Raw genomic sequence first — 20466 nt, 5'->3', positions numbered from 1 at the left:
TGTGAGGCTGTTTACACAGTTGACCTCTGACCCCTCATTTGAAAGGCAGTCATATGTTATTGTATGTCACAAGTCTCAATCAGGTGGGACCAATCAGATGTGGCTATTGATTTTACAGCTCATCACTCAAAGGCTCTTGATTTGGAGGTCAAAAGGAGGTGCCACCTCCCTCTGAAAAGCTGACCGTCTCTTAATTTGGCCACGGCCATGAGTCTTAACTCAACACGACCGGTTTCACCTTGAATCAACTGCTGGAACGGGACAGAAAGCGACGCAACAACAACAGATTACAGATAACAGAACTCATTGTATGAACTTGCTGCTGTAAAGAACCAAGACATAAGGATGAATCTGAAATGTAAGGACATGCCTTGTTAGCTGTCTTCCCTGGAGTCCGATGAGAGGATGGATATCAGTTCTATCTGTGCACAGAGATAATATCCAGGATATGTTTAGCCTAGCTTAGCACAAAGACTGCAAGCAGGTGGAAACTGGTAGGCCTTGCTAAATCAAAAGTAAAACAGGATTATGAGTCTACAGCCATGCTAACGGCACTGTGGGGCTGTATTTAGGCACAGCGGTGCTTTGAGCTAAATGCTAATGTCAGCATGCTAACATGCTTACAATGACAATGCTAACATGCTGATGTTTAGCAGTATGTTTAGCATATTCACCATCTTATCTTAGCATGTTAGCATGCTAACATTAGCTTGTTAGCACTGATAAGCTGAGGCCGATGTGAATGTCATATCTGACCAGAACTTGATTGAGATGAAATCTAATATTTGAGGAAAACATATTTTAACATACATCTTCCAGCAGAGGAAGTTCTTGTCCAAAGGCGAGCTGATGACGTATACAGTATTTGTACGACTGGCTGTAAAGCGCAGCATGCCTTCAGTCTTACCTGTCTGCTGGAAACGAGGAGATTGCATCATTTTTCCCGGCAACCTTGTGGAGCCGTTTGCATTTCCTGGAATCAGGAGCAGACCCCTTGGCCGATAAAGAAAACAGACTTTTATTAGACATAGCTCGACGGTGAGAATTTTCTCGACAGCTTATGCTGTGACTTAACAGAAAAAACACCAGGTGAAAGATGAGAGTGAACTTTCATAAAGTCGAGCAGGGGAATATTGCATTGGAGGTCGGTTTGTCAGCTGCAGTGAAAGCAGAGGGACGTAAAAGTCGACACAGACATCTTTTTTTGTAATGTGCTCTGAGTTTCTGAAAGGTTCAATTGGAACAACGTCTTACACGCATGAATTAAAGGCTCGGCTGCCAGCCGGTCTGGTGCGCTGCCTCTGTCCTACAGTGAGAGGTAGTTTCAGAGTGACAGAGGGAGTCAGAGAGGATGCTGCAGCTCTTGGCTCGTGTTCGGACCACATTTAAATCAGAGGGTAAATCTGCTGCTCTCCTGGGGGGGGGGGGGGGGGTGACGTGACGAGCCCCCCACCCCCTTCATTTTAAGATCTTAATCTGTGCGAGTTGGAAGACGCTTTACAAACTGTTTGCAGAGCGACCGTCCCACAATCTCTCGGCTGTGATTCATAGTGACATCTCTGCTCCTCCAAATGAAACGTAAATGGGAGAGTTGAAGTGAATAAACTATCTATCCCTGATCCTGCCTTCATCCGACTTCTGCGTATCCATCCAACAGTGTCAAAGTTAGAATGATGAATAATGTCGAAGTAGACACCACTGTAGGTGCTTAAACTGACCTTTTGTCGCTCACGTTAGCAAACTAATAAATGTTAACATGCTGATGCAACATGCAGTTAGCATATCACATGTTTGCATGTCCCGTCCTTCTCGGTCAAGGCTCTTCTCTGTTCTGTCTCCACAGTGCTGAAGTCGGGACAGCTGAGTCACTGTCCGTCGTCCTCCACAGGACAAAAGCCCCCTCTTCAGAATATATCCCAGCAACCGTTGCACTTGATACCTTGCTGTCGCTCCTCCGTGGTTTGCACTTGATTGTCATTCACTTTGGACAAAAGCATCTGCTAACTGAATGTAAGACAAGTTTATTTGTGCAGTAGTTTACATACGTTTACATGAGGCATTAAGAAAAGATATAAAAGCTAAAAGAAGGAGGCTGGTTAGAGTGGCTGCACCTCTAGGTGGTGACGGTAGTTAACAAGTCGCACAGTGAGGTTCCTGTGTGGGGCTGGTTAGCTGGCTGGGGGCCTCTCAGCACTGCACTGGCACTGTGGGTTACCTCTTCCTTTCTAATGTATTAATTCCAAGACTCCTTTCATAGGCTATATTAACTGACAAATCTAGATTTATTACAGTAGCATTTAGTATGTTAGCTTCTCAGCAGTTTGATCCTGGACATCTAATAGCTGTTGAAACAAACCAACACTGCCACACGACCGCTCTAATCATCTGTATGCACGTGAACCTTTTCTAGTTCCTCAGAGATCCAAAGTGTCCTCTCTGGAGTTTTTTTTATCTTCCACTTCTCTGATGTCATTTACTGCAACTTTAGAGGCAGCAGCTGTACAGCATCAAAGGCAGAAGGAGTCGGCTTCGTTTGCATTCACTGCAGTCAGTGTGAGTCTGACTGAGGCAGCACACACTGGATGAAATACACCTCTCTGATTCCACACACCGTCCATTCATCAATCCCTGATCTTCTGCAGCTTGAATTTGGCCTTGAAAATTGAATCAATTATTATGATTTTTACTAAAAATCTGACTTTGTGAAGTTACTAAAGGCTCCACAGTTTCAGCTCTGCAACAGACATCAATATCCTGCTGATTTCATTATTCATCAGGTGCAGATCGACAGTTCTCTTTATTGTCTGAATTCACTCATGTCAAGGATGTAGACGAGGGTCTGGCGGCGTTTTTCAAACTGTCTCTGTGCGTACTGCTCACCAAAAGGAGCAACAACGTATGCACAGTGAAAACAAAAAATAATCAATGTGCAACCTCAGGATAAAAGCAAATGTTCTCATTCAACTTTTATTAAAAAACAACAACGCAGAGGCTTGACGTGACTGGTTTAAGTAAATCCATCACAGTGAACATCATGTCAGCTTTAATACATTTACAGACATTTACTACAGCACTTGCTATTACAGCCTGAATGATGCTGGACTTTGAGGCCGAGACGGAAATCGATATATTGGGAGTTTTTAAACATACAACATAAGCAAACGATATTTATACAGATCCCTTTTTTAAAGAATTAGGACTAAGATACATATTAAGTGGGATATTTTGCAGTCAACGTGTCAGTGAGATGTTGTTTTGTTGTAAATTTAGCAGCGTGGCGGTTTCTTCCATATCCGTAATATACACTACATGATAACACATTAGCCGGTTTTAATGACAAAAAAGTTTTGGTATCGATGTCTGCGATTCTGGTCTTCTGCACTGTTTGTTAGAGGTGTCTAAAAATATTAAATCATTAAAAAAGCAACGATATTAGCTCTTTTTTTAATCTGGACGTATGGAGTGAACCACACAGCCTGCTGTAGAGTTGAAGCTACGTCACGAGACTGGAGCACGTTGTGTAATGTGTTCACATTTAGGGTAAAATGACATCATACTGATGATACAGAAGGACAATGGCGTGGACATTTTAATACTTTTTTTGTGTCAACTGTTTGATTTTATGTGAAGCATCACTTTTCACATTCACTTAATGCACAGTGATTCTGCTGCATTCAGCGTCATCAGGAAACAGGGACGCCCAAAGCTCCTCATGCAGTTTGTCTTGGAGCTGCTCTGCTGAATAATGAGCATTGTGACACTGAGGGTGGTTATTAAAGGGTAATGACTCTTCTGCTCAGGAACGATAGAATCACAGACATCCTCAGCCACTCGCGCCCCGCAGACAACAGGTCTGGCAAAATATTTATCTGGCATACTGGAAAGTAATTAAATGTTAGCAGCCTCATTCAAACAGCTTCCTCTCCTTATTCACACAGTTGTTGTGAAAAGAAGCAGAAGCGTCCTCAAGGAATTTAATTTGGATAATGAAGAATTTGAAAGTATTAATATTTATGCTGGCCATAAGGAAACAAGCTTTCTGCTGCTTGTGTGAAACAGTGAAACGCTGTAATAATGACAGGCTTTATTAAACCTAATGAAGCGAGAGACATGATATGAGATTTCCTGAAACTTGAACAACTAACAAATACGTTTCTGAACAAGAGATCTGATCATTTTCTAACAACATCTAACTACGTCTGCACATTTATAATTTGACTTTTATCACATATACTTGATGAGTATGTTTTCACACCTTTTGCACTGAATAAATGTCACAATATCACAAGGTAGCCCCGCCCTCAAGCGTACCCTCCTTTATCGTGTATTTTACTCTGAATGGGACAAAATGAACCTCATGCTGTTGAAGAAGACTTGAAACTAGCGACAGAGACCATAAACTCATCAGGAAAATGTTTACTGAGGTCATAAATCGAGTGAGAACTACGGTCATTTTCTCATAGACTTCTATACAATCTGACTTGTTTTTGCAAGAGTGCAGGTTTAAGTCACGTCAGGAGGTTGGTGCTTGGGCTGTACTTTCTGTCCATGTTTCTGTCTGGTAATACCCCATCAGAGGTGGAGAGGAGGGTAACATATGTGTTGATCGCTGTTAATCTACCTATCGATAATTGAAAAGGCATTTATGCAGAGTTCACATTGATATATAGGCTCTCTCACACATTTGCTCCATCTAAATGTTGCTTTCCCTCCTCTTCGAAACCACTAAAACACTTCCCTCCTGCTCTTTCAGAGACGTCACAGCTGATCAGCAGATTTGGAGAGAGTTGGTGTTGTTTCCCTGACAGATCATCTACAGTAATTTCTGGTTTGAAACAGTTTAAATTGTACTGTTTCTCAGCTTTAGTTTGGTTTTTCTCTTTTGTTAGTTTCCAATAATTGAGCTGACGTTAAGGTCAACACATTCAGACTCTCTGAATCTTTTTTCTTCTTCTTCCGTCTCACTCATGCAAACAAACTGAGGCAGGAAAGCTGAAACGAGGCAGGCAGAGTAATCCCTCCTCCATCTCCCTGTCATGGCTTCTAATCCAAGTCCCAGATGCCCCGGGCTCCTCAGCCAACTGTGTGTGTGTGTGTGTGTGTGTGTGTGTGGGTGTGTGTGTGTGTGTGTGTGTGTGTGTGTGTTGGTTAGCTGCAGCTCAGCACACACAATCAGAGGGATTTTGTTTGGAAACAAAGCAGGAAACAGCTGGAATCTTTGAGTGTCTCGTTAATTTGTTTGGAAACTCTGCAGACTTTTGGATGCGAGTCACAAACAGCAGGAGGTGTTGCAGCAGCTCAGACCGGCTAATTGTTAACTTTCATGTTAAACTGGTAAACGAGTTGGCAGCAAAAAAAAGTGTCGTTCAGTTAATAAAATCACATGTACAGAGGAAAGCTCCCAAAAGTGTTTCAACCTACGACGTCTTCATCAGGCAAACATCCAAAAACAGGCTTTACATACAGACAAAAATGACAGCTGTACTCACAATTAGGAGGTCACATGATACAGATTAACACACTGCATCCCAAAACTAACTTCTGTGTACAGAAGCTTTTACATCCATTCAAATGAGCTAGTAGTAGAAGTGCCCGAAGACACTGAGTGCCACGAGGCTGCAGGTGCATTGGGGTAATATACTGTTTTTGGCTTTTTTGTGTGTGCAAACATTAAAAAAAAAGACAGAAAACATGTACAATATAGAGGTTATACATGAGAAGTGTCTATGTCTGGCACCATATCATCAAAACCGGAGATTTTGTAGTCATTGTTTTTATAAGAAGGACTTTATGTCAAACTAAAACACCCACTGAACCTACAAATAAATGATATATTTTATAGTTTAAATACACATATCATCATCATCATTAAATATAAACCCAAACACGCTGTGTATGTAGACATGTATACATGCATATACTGTGAATAAACACATACTTCATGTCTATAAAGTAATCTATTACATTAATCATTCAATATTTAGTTTTGTCGTTCACCTCTGTTGTCCTTGTTTTTAGCTGCATGTCTGTATTCATCAACCCGTGAGTCAAATTCCTTGTGTTCACATACTCTGCCAATAAAGCTGCTTCGTACTCTTGAATGATTCAGTTTTATGAGCAGGTTTTAAAATCTTTGGAGGCTAAAACACACGGATGCAGTGATTTTTCCAAAGCTCTTCCTGAAGCGACGTCTGCTTTTTAAATGCCGTAAAAACACAACGTGACAGGACGTCTTTTCGCAGGACACTCGGGAGAAATGTCAGACGACAGAGGTGAGGCCAAAGCTCGGAGGACGCTCTTTTCATCGGCAGACGCCTGGAAAAAAAGAAAAAGAGAAGAGGACGATCATTATGTACGTCATGTATTTCCCATCGAGAGCGGCCCTTGAAGGCTCCGCTGACATTTACAGGGGCCCCCAGTGACATCGGGCCACAGGCCGTCTCTCAACAGGACGACACATCTGTCGCAGGAGATCTGGAGGTTGTTGAGACTCTTCAGACAGACAGACAGACAGACAGACAGACGGGTTAGTGTGATTAAGAGTCAGAGACGATGGCAGCTCCATTTTCTTGTAGAGGCAGTTTGATTACAGACACTTTGATAAACAAGTAGGTGACACCTGAAGCGGAAAATTTCCCTTGTCAATTAGATTCTCTTATCGCTCTCTCACACACACACACACACACACACACACACACACACACACACACACACACACACACACACACACAGACTCTTGTCATCTCTGTCTAATAATGCCTTAACTGTGGTCCTGATAGAAAGCATTGAGCCGTGACTGCCCTATAATAACCTCATCCACCTTTACCTGCCTGCTGGAGCCCGTCTGTGATGTCGTTGAGAAGTCAATGAAACTCTCTTCAAACATGTTTTTTTTTATTGAGAAAATGCAGGTTTACAACCTTTTTAGGCTGATAGAAATCTTTGTGCTTTAAGTAACATTACGATATGGTCTGTTTGTTGTCAGAATCACGTGTTGGAGATTTGAAGGTAAACGATGTCTGCACTGCTGGGGAAACAACATATGGTTGAAAAGTGAGTCACCTGTTTTTATGCACATTGACATTTTGCAGATAAAACTCATGCAGATTTAATTTTCACATGTTAATGGAGTAAGAGGGAGAAAACACGCTGCATACAGGACATTTCGATGTATTTAAATGGTGCTTTTCAAGACGCAGCATTCTTTTATCCCGACTCTAATAAATTACAGAAGTGCCAATGAGCGTGTAGCGTCAGCTGTCAGCACAGACTTGTATTCTGATTCACTCTGTGTTTAACTTTGAACTCACAAGGTCAGACAGTAATTGACCTGCCAGAGATTCACTGCCTTTGATTTAAGACGGTGCTGATATGCAGCACATACTCCTGCTGGGATACAGAGGAGAAAGTAAATAATGCTGCTGCTGCTGTGGAGGAAACTCTGTCTCTCAACAATATAAACAACAACAACAACAATCATTTCAGGAGGTGAGAGTTTGGGCTCTCCACTGGAAGGAAACTTCTCTTCGTTCATTTGAAAACAAACTAAAATATAATATATAAATATAATATTAAACCTCCACTAATCAATATTTTAATATTAAGAATGAATCCGAAGGGCTCGTTAGCTGTGACGAACCCACAGAGAAATATCACTGCAGCCGAACGGAGCTTTTAAGCTTCGTTTATCTCCTTTACTGTCTAGTTCACTCTCGACGGTCTCGTCAACAGATCGTGAGGCGAATGTTGGAGGCGGCCCGACTGCATACAAAGTCGATGGAAAGACGCAAGTCGACACGATTCGCAGAGGCGGTTTGATGCGAAATGACAAAGACGCGTCTGTGTGAGTTGAAGATGATTCAGCTGGAGCAAAAAAATCCTGAAATAAAGAGAGAGACTGGGGGGAAAATCCAAGAGATAACTGGTGTTTCTGGTGAGTTTGGAGAGAAGTCAGAGGCTGAGCTGAACAAACACACAATCAGTGCGTCCATTTCTAGCTAACGTGCAGTTGGTGCAACTAATTAACTGCAGCGTTGATGATTTAATAGACATTTACAAATTGATCTAAAAACATTGATTGTGACCGATTCTGCAGCTTCCATTCAAAGCCCACACTGGTTCTGGTGTTAGTGAAACTATAAAACTGGTTTTTCACAGTTCTGTCTGCTGGGGAACGTTTCTGTCGGAGATCCTCTTAGCTTTGTTTGGAGCGTCTCAGCAGGAACCGATTTATCCGAGACCAATCAGTCCAAAGTGAAGCTGCTGAGTCCTTCGAGTGTTAAATTGGGCAAACTGGGAACAACATAAATCCCAGTCTGTGATCAATGGCTGGCTTTTGCTTGGAGTTATTTTGGTTACTTTACGGTGTACAGTGGTCATGGTTTTTGTTCGATGAGAAGGAACCATCCTTCTTTTTTTCACACATATCTAATTAACTAAAACTAAAAACATCTAATTTAATCAATTAAGTTCAATTATTTCTCAATAATTCTCAATAATTCGCAGTGTTTGTGTGAGAGACTTCAGGCAGAGATGAACTCCACAGAGGAGCCTCCACTGTCATCTGATGCCAACCATGACAGATGTACACACACACACACACACACCTGTAATTCATGCTAACTGTACTGTATGAGTCCACATAAACAGATCACCTGCTGCCTCCAAACTGAGCACAGTGACACACAAACATGCACACACAGCACGCAGGTAGACACACAATGCACACACAGACACACACACACACACACACAGACACACACACACACACACACACACACACACACACACACATGTGTATCTTTCATTCATAGGCCAGTCACGAAGACAGAGCAGACGGTGGAGGTTGGAACTGGTGGTGAGCTCTGTGTGTGTGTGTGTGTGTGTGTGTGTGTGTGAGCTGGCCCTGGTCTGAAGGCCATGTGGGTCCCACAGGCGGTGGGACTGCAGCCCGTCCACATGACCGTCTGGATGTCAGGGTGTGTACATTTTTGTAAATGTGTTGCACAAACATCCCATCAAACAATAAACCACCATCACTGAATACACAAGTGTTCGTGTGTGTGTGTGTGTGTGTGTGTGTGTGTGTGTGTGTGTGTGTGAGTTTGTTCAGATCAGACAGAACAAAGTACCAACAAACACACCGAAACTCAACTTAAAGGATCATTCTGGTTTATTACAACTTGCTTTCATAGATCTAATAACTGCTAATTAATGACTATAGCTAAGATGGAGTTGCCTAAAAACTTGAGAGCAGACCACATTAAAGGTATAAAGGCTGCTGATATTCTATGTTTCTGTTATTGTCAACAAACCTCATGTTCAGACTCAAACCAACAACATGTTGTTCCGTCTCTCAGTCCTGTCTCACTTCCTGTCTGTGGCTCTCAGCACATTGGTTCCTACTGAAGATGTAATTCCTTAAAAAACCCTCACAAATATATAGTTTCATGTTTCAAAGGGTTCATTTAAATAAATAAATAAATAAAACCGCTGCTCAGTGTAGTTTTTAATCAAACAAACAGAAATAGTGCATTAGTTGGGGACTATTTTCAGCGGCGGATGAATCCACATTTGGTGCTTTGGAATATAGAGTAGCTACTGTAGGTGCAGTAGCTAATGCTGATCTAATTAACCAAACAAACGGATCGTTACTTCCTAATAAAAATATTAGTTTCTATATTTGATGTCCTTTTAACTGGGAATACATCGTTAGTTCATTAAGGTTGCTGTGGATTGCAGTTTATGTGCAGACCTCCGTCTTTGGTCCCGGTCTCTCATAATCAGAACCAAACTCTGTGGCTTCTCTCCACAGTTCTGGGCTCCATCTGGACCCTCCAGCTCTCTAAACAACAATCCATTTATCCTGCCCATGAGCAGCACCCCTGGGTGTCCCGGGAGCGCCACAGTACGCTGACATAGAGCCACACCAGTGCTGCGACACATGGTTTGAAAAACGCTGCGGATGAGTCATATAGAGTAACAGTCATGGCAGAAGTCCCACGTTATCCATCTTCTCTGCATTATCTTCCATTAACGCTGCAGCAGAACACGGCAGCCTCTTCACCCGATTCACTAAGGAGGAAAGAAAAAACTAATAACTGAAATATTAAATTACTAATAGATGTTCAGTTTGACGTCATCTTGTTCATTTTAAGTCCTCCAAGCCAGTCCCAGAATGCACCACGGGCATTGTGCTCCGCAACATGGGCGAAATCATTATCACAAGATATAGTACCGACTGATATCAACCTAAATATCACAAACTTAAAGGACAATTCTTCTTATTTTTCAACCAGGGTCTCTTATAACTGTGGCCATTCTGACTATGAATCATCCTGACTTTGCACTCGCCAACTCGGGACAACCTCAGATCTGTAAACGCTCAGGTGATGACTAGGTTTGAACCCAGATGCACGACTTAGAGGATCAAGCAGGGACTCATGCAGACTCGGTCAGGCAGGCAAGGCTGGAAACAATCTGGCAGGGAACGACTGGAGAAGGGCCGTTATATACTGCAGGGCTGATGAGGGAAATGGGAAACAGGTGAGCAGGTGGGCGGGGTCAGGTTACTGCAGGGCTGAAATGACAGGAGAGTTGGTATGTGGCAGGAAAAATAGAGCAGACAAAGGATGAATGAATGAGTGGCAGTTGGCTGGAGTTGCGACAGGATAGGTACTCGGTTTAGATGCATCTCTTTTCACTTTTCATGTGAAGCTGCAGGAGTCGTGCGAACAGGGAGACTTTTATCTGTGAGATAAAATCCAAAACAGTATCGTTGAAGTATATGCAAGCATTGTTTCTGTGTTTCCCTTCTGCATGAAAAGGCAATTTGAAAATGGCGTGGACAATAAAAACTATTACACAGCGAGAAAATTACTGAAAGTAGATACATAAATTGTTGAAAAAAATCAATAGTACCATCAATAGTATCAAAAACAGGATTTAATATAATGAAAATCTTCTTATGTCTGATGACGTAAATGTAAACATCTTCCTTCCATCCCATTTAAATGCAGAACGAAGCTTCGACAGATGACAAGAAGAGAAATATTTATTCAGTTTAAGATTAAAAACAACGAATCAAATACTGCTGAAGGTAGCAAAACCTAGTATAATATAAAGTATACAGTAAAAGCTTTCTTCACACACACACACACACACACACACACACACACACACACACACACACACTTGCACGCCGGCAGCTTTGGTCATTTTCGCCAATGATGGACAGGTGTGATGTCACAGAGAAAACCCAACAGGTGTTTTAATAAAGAGTCTCCACAGGATGAGAGGTTTGATGACACACACACACACACACACACACACACGCACACACACACACACACACACACACACACATACACACACACACACGGACATAATGTCATTCATTTCATCTATAAAAGGATACTTAAAGAGCGCCAGGTGGTCGGAGTCACACTCCACCACCTGTGTCATCGGTGAGACCAGATGCTTCCTGCTGCAAGTGGCATTATGTATGTATGCATGTGTGTGTGTGTGTGTGTGTGTGTGTGTGTGCGTGTGTGTGACTGCAGGAACTCACCTGGAAATCATCTCCCTTTATGATTGTCCCCACGAGGTCTGGAAGTGTGTGAGTCCGTCGAGGTGATTCATTAATGTGGAAGGATTTCTCAGTTTCGCCGACGATCAGCTGAAACGCGCCGAGCTGAGAAACCTGAATACTGTAACCAGCTTCACCCCTCAGAGTGATGAAGATGACGAGTTTGTCTGTCCTCCCTGTGCTGCTGTGGGTTTCCTAACACACACCAGTGTGTCCAGGGAGGGCCACCCCATCATCCTACGTTAACTTGAACCTAATTTGAGTAGCGCCTATCCTCCCGAAAACCCAGAATAAGAACACGAATAAGATTTTTTGAGGACATAAAGAATAAAGTGTATTTATCTTTTAAATCAACATTTTAAAAACAGATTAGGTAATTAAAGTAGATATGAGTGGAGACAGAATGTGCACAGACTTCATGTCAAAAAAGTCTGGACATACCACTGCAGGTTAGATGAACTTCGGACTAAATCGCTGCACCATCACGAAAAGCAGAACTAATGGTGCGTTCAGGCGGCCCCTGTCGTCTCGTAAAGTAAAAATACGATTACTCTTCATTGATCTGTCTGTTCTCTGTCGGTGAAGACGTGAATCATTCAGGGACCTCAGATACCTGTAAAATCATTGTTTCCCTCACTGTAGTTTCTGTGGTTGCCACGGCAGCAAGTCAGAAGTGCTGACCTGTCATCAACTCCGAATGAAAGCCCTCCCTCTCGTCGACAAGGCCACACGTTCAGCAGGTACAATCTTTACCGCGTCCACCATCTTAGTCATGTCATGTCAGTAAGGGGATCATCAAAGTTAGTAGGATTCATCCTCTGGGGACCACGTATGTGTGTACATTAACATCTGCACTCTCAGGTGGGGGCACTAATATCAACAAACAAAGCAGCATCTTGCATATTTGACCTTTTAAATGACACTCCGTCTTCTTCCTGCAGATGATCCCTTCAGGCGCTGCAGCAGCTGAGTGCTGGCTGTCACCTTTGTTCTCATGGAAATCAAACACCCGGCGGTTTGATCAGGTAGTTTCTGTATCATGGCCGCGTCTGTGTGTGGTTGTGTTTGTGTCGTGCTGTGCGAGGGAATCCCTCGTGGACGTCAGAGAAGCTGTGATCCACGTCAGTCGGGTACGGTGGGACGGAGGGTCTTGACCTTTCCCTGCTGTGACCCCTCGCTGGGTCCCAGCACCCTGCTGTCCTGCCCCGAACAACACCAACCACCTCAGGGTGGGTGAAGTCAGACATCCCGCCTCCTGCTGCTTTATTCTCTGCAGACAGAATTATCAGTCAGTGTGCACACATTAATGAGTGTGTGTGTGTGTGTGTTGGGTTTCTTATTGTCTGTCCAACACTTCAGTCAAGAGCAAAGTGTCTCTACAACATGGTCTCCAGAGGATGAATCCTTGCCAGCATGAGAAGATCCACTTCGACCCAAGAAATATCAGATTTAATATACAGTTTACCACAAATCACATTCCTCGTAGTAGTTTTATCGCCTCCCGAGCGGCGCTGAATGCTGCTTCAAAGGCTGCGTTCCCAAAGTGTGTTGTGGTGTAGTAAACACTGCAGACCCGAGGGGGCACTACGAGGGCTGTCTGCTTTAATCTTATATCTTAATGGTCTAATAATTTGTGTTCAGCTCTGTACAGCTTACAGCTCATCAGCTTATAGCACACTAACGTACAAGAAAACACACACACACACACACAATCAGTACCTCAAATCACTCCTGAATGAGTTTCCTTCTTTACTCTAATTACTTTCTATAAATCCCCCCCCTCCCCCTCCGCTCTGCCCTTCCTGATCACTAACATTACAAAGACTGATCTTATTTGACCAGTCAGTGTCAGTCTGATGCAGATAAAGTGAAAAGTCAACCTACCTGTGATTAAATAATCATGTGTACATGGACAACACGTGCTCCACCATGTTATAGTGACATATGCTTTAGATTAGAGGTTTACTACAACCTGAGTCTTGTTTTTGTTGTCTTTGTCCATCATTTCTGTCAGTTATGATAACATTGTACTGACCAAGTTCATCACAACAAAGTCTGACAGGTTGTAAACCAGCCAGCAGTTTATCCAGATTAGATAAACCACTTTGTTTGGAGATGAAACTGAAATTTGTTTTATTGTTTTATAGTGTTTAATCTGGCTATTTTCAGTTTTGTAAAATCATCTGACTGCGTTCGTGTCTCTGCCCTACTAAACTCCAATCCTCCGTCCACAAAATGTCGGCCATAAAGAGAGAGCGAGAAGAAATGGTTTATATATAGGTTTATAAATGAATGTAGCTGTTACCTTAAATGTTACCTGTCGCTGCTCAGAGGAAAGACAAGTCTGGATGCTGCCGACCTCATGAAATACAGTCTATTGCCGTTCCCTTCACTCCAGCTTCAATTGGACGGCTAATGATCAGAGTGGAGCTTGATTTAATTTAGAGATGGTGTGTGTGTGTGTGTGTGTGTGTGTACTGTATGTAAGCAGAGTATATATATGTGTGTGTGTGTGTGTGTGTGTGTGTGTAGACAAAGTGGAGGTCATTGGTCCATCGGACATCTCAGCCCTAATTTGATTAATTTTGCCCCCCCCCCCCCCCCATGGCATTGGAAGGTCTAATATAAACAAGGTGAAACAACACACACACACACACACACACACACACACACACACACACGTGTTTCCTGAAGGACGCCTGACATGAAGTCAGCTGTGTGTGTGTGTTGCTGTCCTGAAAACAGTCACTCGTCTGTACTCTGGTGTCTTGCTTGCTGCTAATTTCCAGAATATATAAATGTTGTCTTTAAGGGGGTCCAAAACTTAATTAGGGGGGGGGGTCAGGCCCCCCCAGTCTCCCCCTATAATAGAACCACGGGTGACAGGCGGCAGAGGATGACAGCCTCCATTGATTTGTTTTTGTGCTTACACCCTACAAGGTTAATGAAGCCTCAGGATTTGACAAAGATGACAGTCAATCAGGCCTCGTGTGATCCTGATCGAACACGATGGAACGTTTCCTCTGAAACTGCAACCTGTGAAGTGTGTGTGTGTGTGTGTGTGTGTGTGTGTGTGTGTGTGTGAGAGTTTTAAAGTTTGTGAAACCCTTTTATCCAGAGGAGAAACTGGCTTCCAGGGTTCAAGTTTAATTCAGGTGAACTGATTCAAAGATTGATTGAATTTTGGAGTCAAGTGACAATAAACAAACACGTAGTGACAGATGACGAGAGGTTCATCTGAAGTTATTTTAGAGCGTATTTAAAGAGATAGTTTTGGAGTTTTTGACATAGATTTAAATTTCTCTGCAGATGGAACTGCTGCGTGCAGCATTATACTGTAACCGTCCACAGCACAGGACACTCTTCCCTGTCAAATCTTAACTTAAACTGATTTAAACCCTGATTTTGTTTGTTAACCCAAAATGTTTCGTCTCTAACAAAGTAAGAGAACCACACAGAGCGTTTTAGAGGCACATCGACGAGTGATCCACCACACGAGGACGGGACCTCAGTGTGTTAGGAAGTTCATTTAAAATCGACTCTGTGGTTCAGGTCCTCGACACTGCAGCGTCCCTCCAACACACCCACATAAAACAACTCCATCTCTGTCTGCGTAGTGAAGTCGATCTCTCCCCGGCCGGCTCTCTAATCGATAGCCGGCCTGATATTACTGTGGGCCGGCGGGTGAGTTATTCCTCCGAGCTGCAGACGGACTGAAGGGGGGATGAGTCTGAGCACTGGAGCGTTGACACTGGATTGGATCTGAGGACTCCAAGATAATATGAGAGGCAGAGATGGACACGTGTGTGGGGAGTGTCTGAGCGAATCCACGCATGTATGTGAAATAAACATCCCAGTATCCAGGAATTATGTTTACACTAGACAAATCTGCACCTCATGATTTATGTCAACATTCAGTGTTAGTGAAGCGTCCTGTGTAGCGAGGCGGACCGAGAGCTGGTGGAGGACGAGGGGGGGTGTACGAGACGATGTGCACAGATGCAACAGAAAGAAACTATCTGACAAGCATTGGCATTAAAAAGCATAGTTGTTGATTGTAATCTGGGGTTGTGGGTTCTTTTCTGGGCACAGAAAGGGCAAAGAAATAAACATCAGTGGAGTCATTTGTAAAATACAAATCCACAATTTAATCCAAGGAATTATTATACAGCAGATAGACAATAGTAAATCAATAATCTGTAATAATTTTGTGCTCTGTTACAGAAGTATGAAAACTCAAAATCCCTTCTGCAACAAGAGCTAAAGATTCAGCCTCAGAACAAAGTAAGTGTGTCGTGTGGTTCATTCCATATGTTTAGATCAAAAACCCAAAACGATCTAAAGTTCTTAATATTTCTGTATTTAGCAGCTGAAAGAACATCGTGTCTGTGGTCAGTTCAGACGTGTCGAGTCGAGAGCGTTGGTAAGCTACGATAATGTAACTGCTGCACACCTATATTTCCATGAGCAGGCGCTGCAGTGGATGTTTGTCTTGTATCATATTTAAGGGATGACATTGAACAGAGATTGAACATTTAAATGATTGTAATGAAGGGGGATCATCCCACTCACACGATGGCCTCCTGCCAACAAAATGCCATATGTTGTCAAATTAAAAATACTAGTTGGTGATTTAGACATATAACTCATTTTGATCTTGTTTTTCTGCTATAAATATCTTAATCTTATCTTCTTAATATCGTATCTTCTGGCCTCTCTGTGTGCACGCTCTCCTCTGGTGGATCCATTAGCTCCCAAATCACTGGAGCTTTTCGTCAGACACAAACGATGTTGCTCTCTCAGTGAGGAAGCAGCCAGCAGCAGGGAGGGAGGACAGATACGCTGCAGACCAGAGACACCAGATTAAGCTCGGGATCAGCTATTGATCCTCCATGCAAACTCTTTCTCTCTTTAATTTTGCTCATATTTTCCTGCTTCCAGTCTGGTTTCACACTGACATGTCACGAAAACAGACAGAGATAAGGACAGGTAGAAAGTGAGGACTGATTGTGTTTCCCATCAGCTAATGAAGCCACGTCCCGTCCAATCAGCAGCAGAGATCCGGCTCTCCGGAGGCCGATAAGGAAGGCTGTAATTGAAATTGACCAATCGGCCGTCTGCTGGGATGAAACACGCCAGGACGGTTCAGACAGTGTCATTATGGAGCTAAGCAGAGATTTACCTGCTTTCTGCTGTTCATGGTCACGGGGGGAGCTGGAGACCTTCAGCATCCCAGCATGCATTGCATGAAAGGCAGGTGAGGGTTGTTGTTTCATTATCGCCATCAAGGTTCTGTTTTTAGTCCTGTTTGTTTCATTTTCTTGTTTTCAGTTTGCAGGAGATTTAAAACTGGTTTGAATGAAATTTGATGTGAATGTCAGTTAATCATAAAGCACTTAAAGGTTCATCCCTGAAAACAAAATTACTTTTTATTCTGTGTTTTTTTTATCTCTGCCGCTGTTTTCAGTGAACAAACACGAGAGAGAAGCCAAAGACATGATGAAGTTATAAAACATAACAGGGGGACTCGCTGAAAGTGCTTGGAGTTGTGTTGGTGTTACACCTTAAGTGCAACTGGTACTTTCTGTATCTGTTTCCAGTCGTTATGCTAAGCTAAGCTAACCGGCTGCTGGCTCCAGCTACATATTTGGTATCAATGTTCTCATCTAACTCTTGGCAAGAAAACAAATAAGCATGTTTCCTAAATTTGAACTATTCCTTTAAACGAAACCATAACTGACCTGATTAGACTCAGCACTATTTGGAACCAGTCCTGGATCAGGTCTTGGTTCCTTAGAAGCGAGTGCACTGGTGACGACCTCTAGAACAAGTTACACTGAAGAAACTGTCCCCATGCTGTTACTTTCACCCACAATCTGAAAGTAATTTAAAGAACTGCTACACACTCATTTTTCAATCCTGATACCCACTAAATACCAGTTCCTGTAGCCTTTTCTTATGAAATGCTGCTGTAGAGGGATTAGAATAATATTATGAGCAGCCAGAAAAAAACAAAGGCAGAAAAAAAAAATCACGGACTGTCTGTCTTCCTCTCCCTGCCAGTTGAAGGACCGTCCTCGTCCACGTCAAAAACCAGAGAGGTGAACGCAGACAGACTGTGAATAAAACATCGACTCGCCCAGCAGACGCGTGTGCACTCCACCCTGTTTTCCCAAGGTAGGGATTTATGGTGCATCTCCTCCTTTTCACATCCCCTTGACACTTTCATTACAAAGTAAAATATCAAGGAAATTGGACACTTCCCTCTCCTGGAGATCAGGTAGTCGGACCGCAGGAGAGAGTGAGGTGAGCGAGACAGGTGAGCTTTTCAATAACAAGGTCCACCTCAACGCCTGACTAATCCTGACACATGACAGAGATGCCCTCCGAAAAGAAGGATGGCCCGGCTTCACGCTGGGGTCCCCGGCGGGGTGCTTGGATTCTGAATTGGACGAGGCCCCCGGGCGGTAATGGTCCCTGCGAATTTCAATCGCAGCTCAAAGGATTAAGAATGAGCTGAGACTTTCTCAGGTAAGGCTTTTCATGAGTGCTGCAGAGACTCACAGCAACTTCCAAGGTTCGACTGATGCTTTCAACACTGATATCAAACATGTCTCCTCCCAAATACACAACGTTTTTAGTCTGTGGCAGACTATCAGGGCCACTGTGAGAGGGAAATAGGAGATTTTGGGAATAAAGTTGAAATATTTAAAGAAATAGCTGTAATTTTATGAGAAAAAGTTGTAATTTTACATGAAGAAAAATCATAGTAGTTGAAGAACAAAATGTTTATGATTCTATTGTGTACAAACATTTTAGCATTTCCTGCAGTGTCTCTTCCTTATGACCAGCATCCAGCTCTGGTCTGTGTTTCTGGACTTCGTCACCTCAGTGTCGCGTCATGTTGTAGAAACTCGGCGAGAAAAGGCAAAAACATTCGGACTCGCTCGTCTTTCTGAGATGCGGCGTCTGTTGTCGTCCACTGTGATGCGCTACACAGGATAAATGCCCATTTCCGTTCCCGCCGCCCTTCGTCTGTCAGGTCAGGCTGTCATGGGGCTGATACCGTGTGGTCTGAACCCGACATAACAGACCTGTGTGCTGCACTATGGCTGTGCTTTAAGACACTGGTCGTTGTTCTGAAGGTTTGTCTGAAATGACAAAGACAACAAAATGTGGTTCAACTTGAAACTGTTCAGGTCACGTGTGACGGTGAAGATATGTGTTGTCCTGACTCCTGGTAGGTGACCCCCCCCCTGCAGAGCTCTGGGAGTACAGAGAGACTGAAGGGAGAGCAGAAGGACGATCTATCTGCCTTCTGGTTCCTCCTGTCGCTCCCTCATCTGTCACTTTCCCCCTCTCCCTCTCTCCACATCTGCAGCCATCAATCACATCTGCCTCGACTGTAATGGCCGACTTTCGGTGTGCACCAAGTGGAGGCTGCAGTTTTACAACTTCAGCCTTGCTGTCTGAGTTTCTCTGTTTAACACCAGTTCTTCTGTGACAAGACAAACTGTTAAGAGTGTAAGAACTTTTATATCTACAGATACCTCCGTAAAGTATACCCCCGCTGCCCCCAACAATCTGAGTCGGGGAAATCTGAGTTGCTAGTTTTATACAAACTTCCTGTAGGACTTAAGTTCACTGTGTCGGTTAATTGCACAGTTAATTGTTCTGTGCTGTTGTTTTTTATACAATGAATATAATGAAATATACATAAAGATATTTCAAAAGAAGTAATCGTATGAGGAGGATCAGAGGACCTTTTGATCTGACTCCTGATTGTGATCCAGTTACTTCAGAATGAATCTTCTTTTCCTCTGCAGGCTCCTAGTTTTCATCTGTAAGGAGTTAACACACACACACACACACACACACACACACACACTCTGTTTTAATATAATGTAGGTGTTATGCTTTACACTCCTGAGCCTCCATCCATCCATCCATCCATGCTGCTGGCTGATGAATCCGTCCTGTCATTCGTCTCACTCTCGTTTTCTTCCTCCTCGTGATTTGCTCTGTTTGAAGATAATTCCTGGATCACAACAACCTTCAGATGATTTTTGAGAACAAATGTAAAACATTGATGGAGTCATTAGAAAAAAACCTCTGACAGCAGTTAGATTTGGTCCATTTGCAGCTGAAACACCGCAGACAGCAAGTCAAAGCGTCAGTTATCTTTGACTCCCATTTCAAATGAAAAGAGACGCCATCGGCAAACAAAACAGGATGTTGAAAGTGAAGTGAATTTGCTTTGACTTGCACAACAGTAAAGCTGCCTGTAATCTGTCCAATAAGACAAATCTTACAAGGTAATTACATGTCACAGTGTGCGAGATGGGGGACTGTACAATATCAGTTGTTAGATAGACGGTGCAATGAAAGCCTGGTGAGTTGTAGCACGACGACGATGATACTGAACATGTCAGTGAAAGAAAATATCTGTTCTGGCAAAACAATCTGCGCTTGTAGTGACGACGGTGTCATTAAACCTTTTTATGGTTATGTTCAGCACGACAACATGTTAACATTTTACAGACAGCACGATCGTTCACAAACCAAAGTGCTTTTGTTCTCTAAACCGAACCCCAGCCTCAGGATGTGATCGCCGGTCTCGGGTGTGAAAGTCCTGAACTTTGCACGCCCACCATCTCTCCGCTGAGCACCATCCAGGCTGCAATCATGTCTGACAGCACAACTTAATCAGGAAAACAGTTTAGTTCTTTATAAACATCATTTCTAGGAGACAAGGCTGGAGTCTTTGGTGGCTGAAGCTCCAAACTTGTTCAGCAGAACAATATAAGACTACTGCTTTAGACTGATGACCAAAAACTTTTTGTCAAATGTTGTCCGGGGCCTCAGCTGGGCGTCTGACC

The sequence above is a fragment of the Enoplosus armatus genome, chromosome 17, assembly GCF_043641665.1.
Source record: "Enoplosus armatus isolate fEnoArm2 chromosome 17, fEnoArm2.hap1, whole genome shotgun sequence".
Classification (NCBI taxonomy): domain Eukaryota; kingdom Metazoa; phylum Chordata; class Actinopteri; order Centrarchiformes; family Enoplosidae; genus Enoplosus; species Enoplosus armatus.
This window is presented reverse-complemented; position numbering follows the sequence as displayed.